The sequence below is a fragment of the Apium graveolens genome, chromosome 6, assembly GCF_009905375.1.
Source record: "Apium graveolens cultivar Ventura chromosome 6, ASM990537v1, whole genome shotgun sequence".
NCBI lineage: Eukaryota > Viridiplantae > Streptophyta > Magnoliopsida > Apiales > Apiaceae > Apium > Apium graveolens.
In genome coordinates this window covers 37,899,879-37,917,606 of record NC_133652.1, presented here as the reverse complement: position 1 = coordinate 37,917,606, position 17,728 = coordinate 37,899,879, and positions in this window count along the sequence as shown.

Below are 17,728 nucleotides of genomic sequence, written 5' to 3'. Positions count from 1 at the left end.
ACAGAGAGACATTAGTCCATGTACTCGGATTAGCAGGCAGAAAAGAAAAAATAAAAAACCGAGTACACGCCCCAGGACCGAACGAACCATAACCCCGGAGGCAGTTTCCGAAAGTTGCTCCTGGGGCAAGCCAGCCCGAAGGATGTTCTTTCCTACAGAACCTTTCACAAACATCTCACTCCGGACCACATGTTTACGCCCTGGGTCGGCTCCCGAAAAACGTTCTGAAACCAAGAAATCCCGAAGAACGTTCTGGGTCAGAAAATACCTCGCATGCCATCTTTAAATCCATGGGGCCCCCTCAAATTGGTAAAACCCAGAAACCTCTACTACCTACCCAAAAATGCCCAAAAACCCCAGAAAAACGCAATGGCACATGCCCAAAACCCAGAAAAACCCCGTGAACCCAGAACAAAACCGCTAAGTCCACATGCAAACATCCTAAAACACAAAACTGGCATGCAAATTCAAAACTGAAAAGCAAGAAAAGGGACTTACTTAAATGTTCTTGGATTGAAATGGGATGGTCTGGAAAGACGGAGTTGTTGTTGCCCGTGATTAAAAGATTCACCGCAATTTGTCACTGTGTTTGGAGGAATTAAAAGTGATGAAAAGAAAAGAAAATGCACAAATGGGTTTATATAGGCGCCTAAAATGAATTCAGAAAAGCGACGTTTGGGGGTTTTTGAAATAGACGTCCCAGATTAAAACGGTTGATATTCAACGGCTGAGATTGAGCCATGGAACGACGTGCCAGCAGCTGTCACATTAATGCACTGCAAGTCCCCACAAGCTTGCCACGTGTACGACCGAAGATCGAGGCGGGACTGAAGTGATCGCCCTAGGGTTTCCTCACCCCAATATGGGCCGAGACCGGTGTCTGTCGGCCGGCCCGAAGGCCCAGCTGAAGGACAGGGACATGTTGGTTATAGGCCCAACAAGGCCCATTGAACGAAGGTCCAGTAAGCGGTTAAGCTACTGGGCCGAAGGACCTCCAGGCCCGCATAACGAAGGCCCATGGAAGCCCGGGCCGAGTCCCACTACTCGCGGACCGTTGGACAGAACAAGGGACATAACGCCCCCTTCTCACTCCCCCCTTAATGATTAGTAATGGCTGGACATTGAAGGTGAAACTGGGTATAAAAATCCTTGTAGAGTAAGACAAAAGATAGACGCATTCTCGTAAACACTCTGCTTTTCTTATATTATTACCCTACTTTTATAGCCAGATTCTGATTCTCACACCGGAGGTAAATCGGGGGTACAAACTCTCGGATTCTCTTCACTTTCAGGTACGGCCGAAGCCACCTTCAATCCAGCCGAAGCCTGTTCCAGCGACCGAAAGGATCTGGGCGTAACACAATCATTTAGTGTTATCAGTTGTTGAGAAAGTATTACACCCTCGGTTTTACTATGTTCTTAATATTTAAATAAAAAAATTTGGCACAGGTTTGTTTATTATAATTTCATAATATTTTTTTGAATTAAAATTTAAATATTAAAATTTTATTCAGTAAAAAAAAGTTTTAAAAAAATTATAAAACTATACTTTTAAAATACGTGTCGATCACTTCATTTTAATATTAATACTACCCCTCTCTCCTATTTATTTACGTTTTCCTTTTTAAGATGTACTTTTCAATTATTTATATTATAAAATTTTCGATGATCAATCCTCTTCCTTTTCGATAATTTGTGCTTACGGATCCAATTTGTTATTGTTCCTGATGTAGTTAGCATTCCCTCCCCGTATTCTTGTTCTCCATCGTATAAACCCTGGTATTTACAATCCCGTTTTCAAATTTTGATAACTGCCAAGACTTGACGATGAATACATGATGTTAATGGTTCACTTTTCAATCTTAGAAACAGTTATCTTCTTGAAACTTTTTTTTTATGATCATCAATAAATTTTATAAATTAAAGAAATTGGGTTTATCTTTCATTTATGTAATTTTATGCCAAATTTTTAATATTTGATCAAAGAGTAGTCAATTTGACCGTAAAAATAGAAATGTCAGGAAAAGGGTTTATCTTTCATTTAATAAAAGTGCAGCTATTATTGCTTGTTCTAATTCTTTTCTGTCATTTCCTTCCGTTACAGGCTACAACTTAAAAATATTATTCAAACATGTACACGGGTAGCACTAGAAAAAGTTAAATATACGTGGCCCCGTTCGTGGGGTGGTGTTAGATATAATTTCATGCTCATTCTTGTCATTCGATTGGTTTTACAATTAAGACGGATAGACTTGATAAATAATTAACATACCCCGCAGGATTTGAATTCATATTTAATACATCAAATTTTTAAGATATTATTAAAATACCAGTTTAAAGCACGTGCATAATTTTTTTTTAATATTATATAATTTTTTTTTAATATTATATACATTTTTAAATTTAACAATTTTCCGATTTTAATTTTGCTCTATCCAAAATCAGTTGTATAAATTATTTTAACCCGCATGAAAGTGTACATTAATTTTTTTTAGTTTGACGTTGTAAATATTGACTAACGAATTATATCTAATTTAGTTTTAATAAAATAAATAAATTTACCCGTGATCTTTGAAAGAATTGTCTTAGTTGGTAAAAATAGAAAAGGTTACATATTACCGTTGATTTTTTTTATTCTTTTCCTATTATAAGTTTATTAGAGCATCTCTGATGGTGTTGGTTAAATTGGTTTGCTACGATGACATAAAATACTGATTATGTAAAATTTGTCGAATCTGTTAACCGTCAACTGATTTAGTCAGGTGGACTTGGATATATTTTAAAAATAGTATATTTTTATCATTTTAGTTATTATAAATAAAATGCATAATTTCGATTAGGTAAGTAGATTATGTGTAATTTAACTACAGGTCCGTGTATGTTTGACAAATATAGTCAATATAGAGAGGTTGACTAAAATTTTAGCTAATATGAAGTAGATTAATTTTTACACAATTTCTATAATATTTATTTATGGTATTATTAACATATTTTTAGCTAAGTGTCTTTATCCATCGGAGATATTCTTAGTAAGACTAATAAAATCTTGTAATTAAAATAAGGATAATTATGTAAAATAATTAAGAGTAATTATGTAAAATCTATATTAAGAAAAATTGGGTAAAATCAGTATTTACCAAAAAACCAGTAACGATCGACGACCAAACTTCAATATTTCATTTATTATAATATAGTACTAGTTTAAAATCAGTGCACCGATCTTTTTTTAATGTTATATAATTTTTAAAAAAATTAATTTGTAGTGAAATATTAAATTTGCCCATTTAAATTTTTTAAATGATATGATTTCATGATAAACATATTAATACTTGTATATGTTCATGATTTTTTTAATAAGAGATATTTAAAAAAATATAATAATACTTACTAAAGGACATAGTTTTATTGATATTTCTACGTATTTTTACAAAAAAAAATTATATTTAATATAATAGTTAAGTTTTAGTTTATTTTACCTGAATCAATAGTTTACATTATTGTGTTTTAACTCGAAATAATTACATCGAAAAAATCTAACTAATTATTTTTAGTTTGATTTTAACTAAACAACATTAAAATGGAGACAATTAATTAGTATGCTTCATTCTTAGATTTATAGAAATGTTAATCAATGAATTTTCGTTTCTAACTAATATAAGTTAATGTTAATCATCTAAAAATTATTTAGGTCGAATGGAATGTATAGATCTTTACTTTGAAATTATTATTCGACAGTATATTAACATTGTCACCGAATATAAACTTTTGGAATATGCCGTGTACTGTTAGACCTGAGTGTTGTTAGCATGGCGAGCAAAGTCCAAGTGCATTATTTGTTGTCTAAGGTAAGGGGGGTGTTGAATGAAATATAAAAAAAGGAAGAAGCAAAAGAGTTGGAATGATCTTGAATGATTTTGATTTTAATTTAAATTTGGAAACCAAATGAAAATTTATATAATTATATTGTCAAAATAGTTGTCAACCCTTACCACTAGCCTATCACCCGTGCGCACGTATTGCCTTTAACCATTTTTAATAATTTATATTTTATTTTAAAATATAAAATTAAAATATATTTCTATAGTTGAAAAATAAAATTGAAGAATATAGTAAGTTATAATAATATATGTTTTATGATATTCTGAGACTTCATTGAAAATAAATAATATAATATGTTGTTCACGGGACTCGAACCTGACGTGTAGAAATTGTTAAAATAAAAAATATAAAACTTTAAATATAATATGCTGTTGACAGGATTCAAACCCTGAACCTATGAGAGTAGTTTAAATATTAATATAATATCATTGTATTGTTGCATCCAACGGTTGCCATGAATCTGTAGAAAATGTTAAAATAAAGAATATAAAAGTTTGAATATAATACGCTCTTGACATGATTCAAACTTTAAACCTATAAGAGCAGTTTAAATATTAATATAATATTATTTTATTGTTGCATCCAACGGTTGCCATCCATCTAGCTTTAAATCTGATGATTGTTAATTGTCGTACTAAACAACTGTACCGAACAACCGACTAACAACCAAATAGAGGATGTCTGCTCGTAATAGTATAGTATAGATTAGTAATTTTTTATTTTAACACAATTCCATGTCAACTTAGCAATTTTCAACTCCAAAAGTAAGACACCTTTGAAAGTTTTCTTGTGGTCCCTTAAATTAAATTGTAAATAATTCTTAAAATTTTTTTAAAGAAATTTAATTATTTATGGGATACAAAAAAAGTTTATACAAGTGTACGAGATAAGCGAGCAACAAACTGCGCCACAATACCTCGTTGAATAGCAAATCCAATCCAACAAAAAATATAATCAGTCGAGCCTGCAGTCATAACATTTTTATTCATGATTTTTTGCACTCTCCTAAGAAACTTAACAGCATCAGATGCCAAAAATCCAAATATGTCAAAAGCAAAAGGTATGAACACGCGTTGATTATCTTTGCATGCCTGATCATGTTTATGCACTTTTCCCTTGGCTGCTTTTGTAGCCACCTGACCAACTACAAACGGTTCATTTCCAAATTCACTCAAAGGAGAAACTCCCAATAGATCAACACAAGTATGTTTTTCTCCATTCCAACTGTAAATTAACACATCAGGTGGTATAAGAGTTGATCTAACATCACCGTGAGGAGTAAGAAAGTTAACATGTGCTTCCTTTTTCGCTGAAATCACAGCTCTCCATAATACATCATATAACACATCTCTTACCAAGTCTGTACCGCAATATCATCTGATACTTCATAGGCGTCATACGCTGTCCTAATCCCTTTATGGGTGTGGCTAATAGGAAATCTCGAGTATGTGTGGCTCTCAAGCACTGGAATATTACAGTTTGTCTCTCTGAAAAATTAAATCTATTAGGAAGATTTTCCGAATACCACTAAAGTAAAGGTCTACCAAATAATGCATTAGTTTTGGCAGACAAACCCTTTAGTGGATAATTTAACCAAATCTACATCACAGAGTATAATTTGCAGCGATTCTTGAGCTAAAGTAGAATAATCTCTGATTGGAATCATCTCACATCATCGTAAAATATGATATTGCAAGTCAATAGATTGGATGCGAGAAGTCACAAATGCAAATAGGCGAGTGCCTCCTGCAGTATACACACCCATACCACCTGAACGAATAGGCAAAGTCGCCAACCTCCACTGAAGGTCACCAAATCCAGGCCCTTCATACGTTACAATATTGTCAAGTGTCTTCCTCAATACAGTATCAAACCGAGAAGAAACTTCTCTAAAAAAATATGACGGGCAGGTGCACAACGCAAAATAGAGTTTATTTACTCCCATACAAAATCTAAGTAAGACAAGTTCATATTGAGGATCATTAAATTTCTCCAAAGCACCCATAAGCTCCACACACTTTACCACTTTCTTCTTAGCAAATTCCTCTACAAACACCCCGTCCATGCTTATAAAACCACCAAGGAAGTTTGAACCCTACTTGAGGCCTACCAATATCGGGAGGAAAAAGTCTGTCTCGAGAAATACGTGGGTCGAAAACAGGCTAAAAAACTTCTGTCTTCCCTTATTAAGCTCAAAACCCAATCTTGGCCCCTCGAATTGGATAATAGTCAAGGCTTTAGAGACCTCAAATGAATCCTCAGTTAACGGATGTAAAGTCAGTGCAAAGAGGAGAGGTCCCAATGAATCCCCTTGTTGTATACCATGAGCTGACCATCTAAATTCGGACCCTAGAAATAACATAGTCGGTCGCCCATAAAGAAACTCCGTCCAAGAAAATATAGATAGACACCTAGCTCTGACTCTTTCAAGCATTTCCCCTATCAATCATATTAAAGACATCAAGAATTTGATCCATGTACCTCAACAAACCGACTAATTTTGTATAAAATAGCATCGGCTCCACCTGAAATTCCTACACCAAATTGAAAATCCCCTAGATAAACAGCCATCTCTTCACCCACCTTCTTCATAGCTACTTTGGAAATTAAACGTCTCTATATGTTGCCTACTGCAATTGGCCTGACTCCACCATCAGGCTTTAGAATGACCTCTAGGGTGCGCTCGCAATAAACTCCACTAAAGATGCATGACATTTACCATTTAACCACAAATTTACAAACGGTATTATGATTGCGATAAGCCCTTTAGCCATGTTAGACTCGAAACCACAAAAAGAATCAAGTAGATGTTGAGCCCTCAAACCATCTCGTCCGCAAGAAGTCCCTTTTGGAAAAGATTTAATACAACGAAGAACAATTTCATCATTAATCAAAAGAGGATCTTCGGTAACTGGAGAGGTAAGAAATATCAGAGCAGATGCATATGGGTGCTTCTATTCAATTAAAAGTATAGTTTGAGGGATATCAGGTGCAACTCCAGATAATGTTAAAACCTTAACTGCTGTCGAGTAAAGACCATCAGAAATTTTCCTCAAACACTATTTAACATTATCTTTCCTTGGAGACTCGTCTAGCCTGAGACTAGAGGGACATGATGTCTCTTCAAATAAAGTGTCAAGTAACTTTAAAGAACCTCCAAGCTCACTCCAAGTTGCCAGCGCGGTAAGGATGCACTTCTATTTGAAGGCTTTTATATTCCTAGATCTTTTTTCTTGACGTTCACGTGGAATGTAGACTCTCAGGGTATATGCTGGTAGAATAAGAAGACTTATCCAATAATCACAAGAGGAAGGGTCACTTACGATTATAGCCAAAATATTTTTAAGAGCTCTTGAAAAAGCAAACCTACAAGCAAGGGGAAAACTCTTCACTGTATGAAATGAGCACTGAAATTTTTTGTCAAGTATTGTGGAATCCAAAATACGAGGATATGCAATAGCTTCAGGGTCTGAAAGATCAACAACACTGACAATGCATCTAGGTGAAGAAATACCCTGAATATAGCAAGAAATTGAATCGTCCAACTCATACACATGGGGTGAAGAAGATTGTCCATTAGCATGTTTACAATGCTTGCGAAGTGAATGTATAGTCATGCACTCACCACAAAGCCATTGATCAACTTGACGAAGAGCAACATCAACCACTCTAAAGATACCAAAATCTTTACTAATCAGCTCTTTAATAGAAGCAATTTGTGAATCTGGCCGAAAGTGATGTTTACGGGGGTGAGTAATAAAATAAGAATACGTAAACCCCCTACCTTCAGTATCACCATTGGAACAATTATCAAACCCCTTGAAAGGGCAATGAATATACACCTTTCCAATAACCATCGAAGAAATTAGTAAAAATAAAAACCCAAAAAAAATAGTGCTTTAATGGGGAAAAAATTAACACCCGGTGTGTAATATTATATTATATAATATAATAATATTTTACTAAAAAAGGCTAGCTATGCGATCATGATGATGACCAATTTAATCATTTCGGGAAGTTATGCAACATTGGTTTGCAAATCTATCAACTCCTAGATAGAAAATCAAGAGTGCTTTTTCGTAATTTCTTGGCTATTGACAATCACTATTGAAAATACTCTAATTTACTTAAGAAGTTACACTTCCTTTCTATATAGAGAAGGTACATGTATTCTGGGATGTTAAGTAAACTTGTTTGGTTAATAACACGAATTCAAATTACTTATGCATTCAGTTTTTTATATTAATTTGATTTACTTATTTCTTTTTTATTATAATATTTTTTTGGTTTAATAATTATTATTATTTACAAATAAATATCTTGGCGTCTATCTTAATTCTTTTTAACATGTAAAAACAAAATAAAAAAATGATTATACAACCTGATGTATCTTCTTAATTTATATTTTTATTAATATCTTAACAACCAGAAATACTAGTATTATAAAATATGACTTGAAATTATTATTATTATCATCAATATTTATAATAAATTATAATTGTACATCTTTAGAAGTCTTGCAGTTTATTACATTATCAAACATATCTCCATCAAGACTATTGAACAGAATGTTCATAGCCTTCTTGTCTTTGTGTACCTGCTCAATGTTTTCATCTGTTCATTCTGCTTGTGGCTTTGGGACACTTTGCTCATTGCCTACAGCACCTTCTGTATCTCTAGCAACTCTTACACGAACATGAGGACCTTTTTCAATGAAATCAACATACCTTTCATCTTGAGAGAGAATATGTAGGTGCATTTTCACCTTCCAATGGTGATAATTGTCTTTGTCCAGAAATGGAATTTTTACTCCAACATCTTTTCTGCTCATCTTGTTAGTTGTTGTGATTTTTAAACTCTTTGTACTTCAAGATCGTGCTCTGATAACAATTATTATTCCCAAATAATCTAACAAAAAATTACAAAAGGGGGGTTGAATGTAACTCTGGTTCTTTTTCGATTTCAAGAACTGTTCTATCTCAATTATTTATAACAGTATTTGATTAAGCAAAAGTGCGGAATGAAAATATTGATGTAATCAAACACTGTTAGGAATATGTGTATTAGTTTGATGATAAGTTCAGCAAAACACTTAAGTAGAAATCTAGTGTTTGTAGCCTCAACGGATAAGACCATCTTGGCTATCCGTTGAAGGAGTAGCCTTACTTAACAATAAGTTTGGTATTGTAGCACATCTCACTCTCTGGTTTCAAGCTGTAATTCTTAGATGTTGTTAGGAGATAATCAGTCATGTTGACTACTAATGGATGTACAAATAGGAGGGCTAATTGTAAATATTTCATGCCTTGTAATTTTGTATAAGTGAAGAAGTGTCAACGGATATTGAAGACCTTCAACGGATAAGAAACTAAGCTTCAACGGATGTCTCTAACGCTTCAACGGATAATATCCATCAACGGATAAGTGCTTCAACGGATGCACTGCTAGAGCATCAACGGATAAAGCCATCAACGGATGAAAGCTTCAACGGATGCTCAGTCTCATAGCAGTTGATAGTGACAGTTAACAAAGCTGACAGAGGCACATGGATTGACAGAGATGTGGTAGCCTATTTTAGGAACAGCAGAAAAAGCAGCCGTTTTTAGTCTGGTTCAAAGTGGAAAGTCAACAGAGCTGACAGAGGCACATGGATTGACAGAGATGTGATTGACAATTAACAAAGCTGACAGAGGCACATGGATTGACAGAGATGTGGTAGCCTATTTCAGGAACAGCAGAAAAAGCAACCATTTTTAGTCTGGTTCAAAATGGAAAGTCAACAGATAATTCCATATTACACTGGATAAAAATGGAACAGAAACAAGTGGAGAACTATTGTCTTATTGTACTTTATCTTTGTCCTCACTTGTAAACTTGTTGTTATATAAACCAAGTAGTAGCTAGTAATTAGATGTGAATTTTCCCTGAGCTGTTTAGAAATATCAAGAGAGAAAATCATCTAGTTTGTACTAGGAAGCAGCTGTGATTTAGTTTTGAATCACAGATTTTCTGAAATAACACATCTCTGGTGGAACAACAAATCCACCAGAAAAGTTTTTAAGTTCTTTGTGTTCATTACATTTGTGTTTGAATATATATCTGTCTGCATCAGCTCCAAGCAATTCACACACATTTGATCACTCAAACACTTAGTCTTACAAACTGCTCAAAACTTGAAAAAGTTTTGAGATTTACATTCAACCCCCCTTCTGTAAATCTCATTATTAGTCCACTGGGAATAACAATTGGTATCAGAGCAAGCTCTTAACATACAAAGAGTTTAAAGATCTATTCTGCTAACATCATGAGTAAGAAGGATATTGGTGTAAAGATTCCAATCCTGGAAAGAGATAACTATCATCACTGGAAGGTGAAGATGCATTTACATCTTCTCTCTCAAGATGAAAGCTACATCAACTGCATTGAGAATGGTCCTCACATCCCACACAAGGTGGCCACAGCTGCTACTGCTACAGTTGCCGTTGGACAGTCTATTCCCAAGCCAAAGGTAGAATGCACTGTTGAAGATATTGAAGAGGTCCACAAGGACAAGAAAGCCATGAACATTTTGTTTAATGGCCTGGATCAAGATATGTTTGACAATGTCATCAATAGCCAAACTGCTAAGGAAATTTGGGATACTGTGCAGCTTATATGTGAAGGCACTGAGCAAGTTAGAGAAAACAAAATACAGCTTCTCATTCAACAATATGAATATTTTCATTTTGAAGAAGGAGAATCATTGAATGATACATTCAACAGATTTCAGAAACTATTGAATGGATTAAAGCTGTATGGGAGAGTGTACCAAGTCAAGGACTCCAATTTAAAATTTCTAAGGTCTCTACCAAAGGAATGGAAGCCTATGACTGTTTCTCTAAGAAATTCTCAAGATTATAAGGACTTCACACTTGAAAGATTATATGGAATTTTGAAGACTTATGAACTTGAGATGGAGCAAGATGAGCTGTGGGAAAAGGGAAAGAGAAAAGGAGGATCAGTTGCACTTGTAGCTGACAGTGAAAAAGTTGAAGCCAGAAATGAGGAAAAGACAATGCCAAGTCTCAAAATTGGCACAAGTAAATCAGAATCAAGCAAGGGTAAAGAGCAAGTTGCTGAGGATGAAGACAATTCCAGTCAGGATGAATCTGATGATATTGATGAACATCTGGCCTTTCTGTCCAGGAGGTTTGCAAAGATGAAGTTCAGGAAAAACACAAAGTTCACTAAGCCAAACAAAAACATGGTGGACAAATCAAAGTTCAAATGTTACAACTGTGGCATTAGTGGACACTTTGCAAGTGAGTGTAGGAAGCCAAATTCTGAGAAAAAGAAATTTGAGCAAGTTGATTACAAAAGGAAGTATTTTGATTTGCTCAAACAAAAGGAAAGAGATTTTCTCACTCAAGATGATTGGGCAGCAGATGGGGTAAATAAAGATGATGATGTGGAATATGTCAACCTAGCCCTGATGGCTAATTCTGATGAAAATGAAACTAGTTCATCAAGCAACCAGGTAATTACTACTGATCTCTCTCAGCTTTCTAAACATGAATGCAATGAAGCCATAAATGATATGTCCAATGAATTATATCATTTGCGTGTTTCTCTTAAATCACTAGCTAAAGAAAACACTAGGATCAAAGAAAATAATGTGTTTTTAAGTGATAGGAATGTTGTGTTAGAGAGTCAGGTAATTGAGCTTGAAAAGATTAAACTTAAATGCTTGACTGTTGAGAGTGAACTAGAAGAAGCTGTTAAGAAAGTAGAAATTCTTTCTAAACAGTTAGAAAGTGAGCAAGAGGTAATCAAGGCCTGGAAAACATCTAGGGATGTTGGTGTTCAAATTTCCAAGGTTCAGGGAATTGAATCATTCTGTGAGGATGCCTGCAAGAAAAACAAAAAGAAGTTAGAATTAATTGATGGATTGTCAACGGATGTGGAATCAACGGATGATGAAAGTTATCCGTTGAAGGAAGAAAAGGAGCATCCGTTGAAGGCTCATCAATTAAAACAGGCAAGTTCTTTTAAAAATAAAAAGAATGATTCAACTCTCAAGAACTTTGTCAAAGAAGGAGCTAGCACATCCAGAGATGTCAATAAGGTGAATATATGACACATGACTTTAGATCAGTTGAAAGATAGGCTTAAGTTGGTTGAGGATAAGAAGGAAACTAAAAGAAAATCTAAAAGAAATGGGAAGGTAGGGATTAATAAACATAACAATTACACACCTGATAGGTATGCTCCTAGAAAAAGCTGTGTACATTGTAAAAGTGTTAATCACCTATCTGATAATTGCAAATTTGTTAAAAATGCTCCCATGCCTTCAAATCCCTCCATGCCTAACATGTCTATGTCACCTCTGCATGCTATGCCTGTTATGTATCAACAGAATCCCCATGCACATTTTGCAAACATGCCATACATTAACAATCCTTACTTTACTGCATTTAGTATGCCTCAAATGCCATACAATATGCCTATGTGGAATAACATGTTTGCACAACCTATGCCTTATCAAATTCAATCAAATGTGTTAAATGATTCTGTGACTAACCCTACACTTCAACCAACCACATCTGAGACCAAGGTTGACCCAAAGTTACCTAAGTCAAAAGATGCAGGAGGAATGAAGTCTAGAAAAAAGACTAACAAGGATGGACCCAAGGAAACTTGGGTACCAAAATTAACTTGATTGATTTTGTTGTGTGCAGGGACAAAGAAGGAATCTATGGTACTTGGACAGTGGTTGTTCAAGACACATGACAGGAGATTTCACCCTGCTCACAGAGTTTAAGGAGAAAGCTGGCCCTAGCATAACCTTTGGAGATGACAGCAAAGGATTCACTATGGGATATGGCTTGATTTCAAAAGAAAATGTCATCATTGATGAAGTTGCATTGGTCGATGGTCTCAAACACAATTTATTGAGCATCAGTCAACTATGTGACAGAGGGAATACTGTTTCCTTCAATTCTGAAGCCTGTATTGTCACAAGTAAAAAGGACAATAAAGTGGTTCTAACTGGAGTTAGAAAAGGGAATGTGTACTTAGCTGATTTCAACTCTACAGATGCAGAATCCATTACTTGTCTTCTCAGCAAAGCAAGTCCAGTTGAAAGTTGGCTATGGCACAAGAAGCTGTCCCATTTGAATTTCAAGACAATGAATGATCTAGTCAAAAAGGACTTAGTTAGAGGAATGCCTCTAGTGGAATTCAAAAGGGATGGACTGTGTGATGCTTGTCAGAAAGGAAAGCAAAAGAAAGTATCATTCAGTAAGAAGCTTGAATCTGCAATTGATGAACCACTGCAACTTCTACACATGGATCTTTTTGGACCAGTCAATGTATTGTCAATTTCAAGGAAAAGATACTGCCTAGTGATTTTAGATGATTTCTCAAAGTTTTCATGGGTTTATTTTCTTGGATCAAAGGATGAAGCTAGTGAAATCATCATCAATCATATCAAGCAAGTCAACAATCATCCTGATTTCAAAGTAAGGAATATTAGGAGTGACAATGGAACTGAGTTCAAGAATTCAACCATGAAGATGTTCTGTGAAGAAAATGGGATCATGCATGAGTTCTCAGCTCCAAGAACTCCACAACAAAATGGTGTGGTGGAAAGGAAGAACAGATCACTAATTGAAGCTGCAAGGACAATGCTTGAGGAGTCAAAACTCCCAACTTATTTTTGGGCTGAGGCTGTTAACTGTGCATGTTACACTCAGAATATTTCTCTAATCAATCAAGCAAAATGCATGACTCCCTATCAATTATTCAAAAGAAGAAAACCAACTTTAAACTTTCTACATGTCTTTGGTTGCAAATGTTACATCTTAAGGAATCAATCTGATCACAAAGGAAAGTTTGATGCAAAGGCTGATGAAGGAATATTTGTTGGTTATTCTGCTGGAAAATCATATAGGGTCTACAATCTAAGAACCAACATTGTCATGGAATCTGTACATGTTGTGTTTGATGATAAAAAGATTGATGGACTAACAGATGAGGGACATCATGAAGGACTCAAATTTGACAATATTGAGATATATTATGATGATAGTGAAGATGAGAATGATGAAGAAGGCATCTCAAGAAGAAACCAGAGTCTGTCTTTGGATAATGCACAGAATGCTGCATCCGTTGAAAGTCATAATTCAGCTTCCGTTGAAAGAAGCAATGCAGCATCCGTTGAAAGACAAAGTGCATCATCCGTTGAAGTTCATAACGAAGCATCCGTTGATCACAGTCTGTCAACGGATAATCAATTCACCTCATCAGTTGATAGAACTCCCAATTCCTTTCAAAGGATCAGCAACTCAGGGGGAGTTTCAACAAATCAACATTCTATCTCACATCATGACAATACTGAGGCAACCTCATCAAGGGCTAATCTACCACCTCAAAGGAAATGGACCAAGAATCACCCTTTTGAACTGATCATTGGTGATGCTACATCTAAAGTACAAACTAGAAGGGCTACTCAAGATGAATGTCTGTATAATAGCTTTCTATCACAGGAGGAACCTAAGCGAGTGGAAGAAGCTCTTTTGGATCCAGATTGGATTTTAGCAATGCAAGAGGAGCTAAACCAATTTGAGAGGAACAAAGTGTGGAAGCTGGTACCCAAGCCAAAGAACAAGAGTTCTATTGACACAAAATGGGTATTCAGAAACAAGATAGATGAAAATGGCATAGTCATAAGGAATAAAGCCAGATTGGTTGCCAAAGGCTATTCTCAACAAGAGGGAATAGATTTTGATGAAACATTTGCTCCAGTTGCACGACTTGAAGCCATCAGAATCTTTCTAGCCTATGCAGCTAATGCCAATTTCAAAGTCTATCAGATGGATGTCAAGAGTGCATTTCTAAATGGGGAATTGGAGGAAGAAGTTTATGTAAGCCAACCTCCAGGTTTTGAAGATCCAAATTTTCCAGACCATGTGTATTATTTGTTGAAAGCACTCTATGGACTAAAGCAAGCACCTAGAGCCTGGTATGAGACTTTATCAAAGTTCCTTCTAGATAATCACTTCACAAGAGGTACTGTTGATAAAACTCTCTTCTTTAGAAATGTTAATGGCTCTAAGATACTTGTACAAATTTATGTAGATGATATTATATTTGGATCTACAGATGATAAACTTTGTAAAAAGTTTGCTAAATTAATGCAAAGTAAATATGAAATGAGCATGATGGGAGAGCTAACTTACTTTCTTGGTTTACAAGTTAAACAAGTTAGTGGTGGAATTTTCATTAGTCAAACTAAATATATTTATGATCTTTTAAAGAAGTTTGACTTAATGGATTGTTCACCTGCAAAAACTCCCATGGCCACTGCCACCAAGCTTGAATTAAACAAGGCTGAAAAGTCTGTGGATATTACAAGTTATAGAGGCATGGTTGGCTCACTTTTATATTTAACTGCCAGTAGACCTGATATTATATTTTCTACATGTCTCTGTGCTAGATTTCAAGCTGACCCTAAAGAATCTCACTTAGTGGCTATTAAAAGAATTTTCAGATATCTCAAGGGGACTCCAAATCTAGGAATTTGGTACCCTAGAGAGTCTGGTTTTGATCTAATTGGCTACTCAGATGCAGATTATGCAGGTTGCAAAATAGACAGGAAAAACACAACAGACACCTGTCAATTTCTAGGAAACAAGCTTGTATCATGGTTCAGCAAGAAGCAGAATTTTGTTTCCACATCAACAGCTGAAGCTGAATACATTGCAGCTGGTAGTTGTTATGCACAAATACTGTGGATGAGGAACCAGTTATTTGACTATGGTATAACTGTTGATAAAATTCCAATATTTTGTGATAACACAAGTGCCATTGCCATTACTGAAAATCCAGTGCAGCACTCAAGAACCAAGCACATTGATATCAAGTTCCACTTCATTAGGGAACATGTGATGAAAGGTACAGTGGAACTTTATTTTGTTCCAAGTGAAAAGCAGATTGCAGATATATTTACCAAGCCACTTGATGAATCAACATTCACAAGATTAGTAAGTGAGTTAGGTATGCTTAACTATTCATAATCTATGTCATCTATGTAATCTGTCTTGTAGCCTGAAATGAATTTGCTGCAAGAACAAAGTTGGCTTTAATCAAGACTTATCCTATCAACGGATATTCCCTATCCGTTGAAAGCCAAAATTGTTCTATCAACGGATATTCATTATCCGTTGAAAGACAAATACATTTCTGGTAATTTTATCCTTCAACGGACAAAATAGTGTTATTCATCAACGGATAATTATTTACCTTATCCATTGATGTGTCACGTCAGTGAGTTACAGCCGTTGATTCTTTTACTCAACCGTTGATACAGATATACAGTGTTGTATGTATTTGTATTTACGGTAGTTTTCAGAATTTCTACAGTTTCATTTATTCCTGAACGGCTATCACTTACTTAAAAGTATCATTTAATTATTTTATTTGTGTTTTAATTCAAGAAAGTATAAAAGCCCAATTGAATTCTTATTTTCACTTTACGCTTTCTTGCAATTATCATTTTCTTTCTCTCTCAATTCTCAAGTTTTTCTCTGCAACCTCTACTCACAACAATAGCACCAGTAGTCAAAATTATGTCTCAAACAGGATTTGTTTATGAAAAGAATAATTTCATAGTCTTGGTTGAAAAGAATGAAGCCCATTCTGATTATCACAAGATGATTGACTTCATCAAGAACTGCAAACTGAGCTATGCAATGCTGGAAGCCCCAACCATCTACTGTGAAGTGATTGAGGAGATTTGGACAACTGCAGAGTTCAACTCCACAGATATGACTATTACCTTCTCTCTCAAAGGTAAGGACTATTGCATTAATTGTGATGATATACAATCTTGCTTTAAGTTGCCTGAGAATAATGCCATGACACCACATACTGATAAAGATGTCTCTGCAATGCTAGATTCCATAGGCTATGCTTTTGATTCTGCTAGTTTAGGTAGTATTAGAAGGAAAGGCCTTAGGAAAGAATGGAGTTTTCTTGGAGATGCCTTTATTAAGGTTTTCTCTGGGAAGATTAGCAATTTTGATGCTATCACTTCATCTCTTGTTAATATGCTCTATATGCTAGTTTCTGATAGGTACTTTAATTTTAGCAACTGTGTTATGCTAGAATTAGGTTCCAGATTAGGCAACAAAGCTAATAGACCACATAACATCTACTTTGCTAGATTCTTTATGTTATTGGCTAACCATGTTGCTGAAGGTTTGGTTATATCCAATGAGAATAATAAACTCAAATGTTGGGCACAAGAGAAAAGGGTCCTTGCAGACCTTTTGAGAATAAACCTCAACAGCCAGGTGCCATTGGTATACTTGCCAATCATGAATGCACCACTGGTAAGTGAGGTAAATGTTTCTATAACTCCTACTATTTCCAACCCCAATGTTTCTTTGCCTTCTAGTGTGGATATGGAACCTGTGTCATTGTCCAAACAGGCTCCTACCAAAGCCACCAAATCTAAAGTTTCCAAAGTCAAGTCAAAGAAACCTACCTCTGTTGTTTCTCAAAAGACAACAGTTGTAACAACTACCATAAACCCTGAAGGGAGTGAACAGGGTGTGAGTGGTGAGGGGAGGGGTGAACATCAAAAAGCCCCCCAGGATAAGGTGGGAGAGGTGAGTAGTACCCAAACCAGCCAAGCCACAGTCTCTCAAAAGACTGTAGTGGTTCAAAAGGAGTCCAGCATATCCCTAGTTGCATCCTCCCAAAAGGATGCAACTATTGAAAATAGTCCCCAACCAGGGACACAGAACAAAAGAGGGAGGGACACTGAAGCTACACATTCACCAATTCAAGCCTTTTCAAGGAAGAA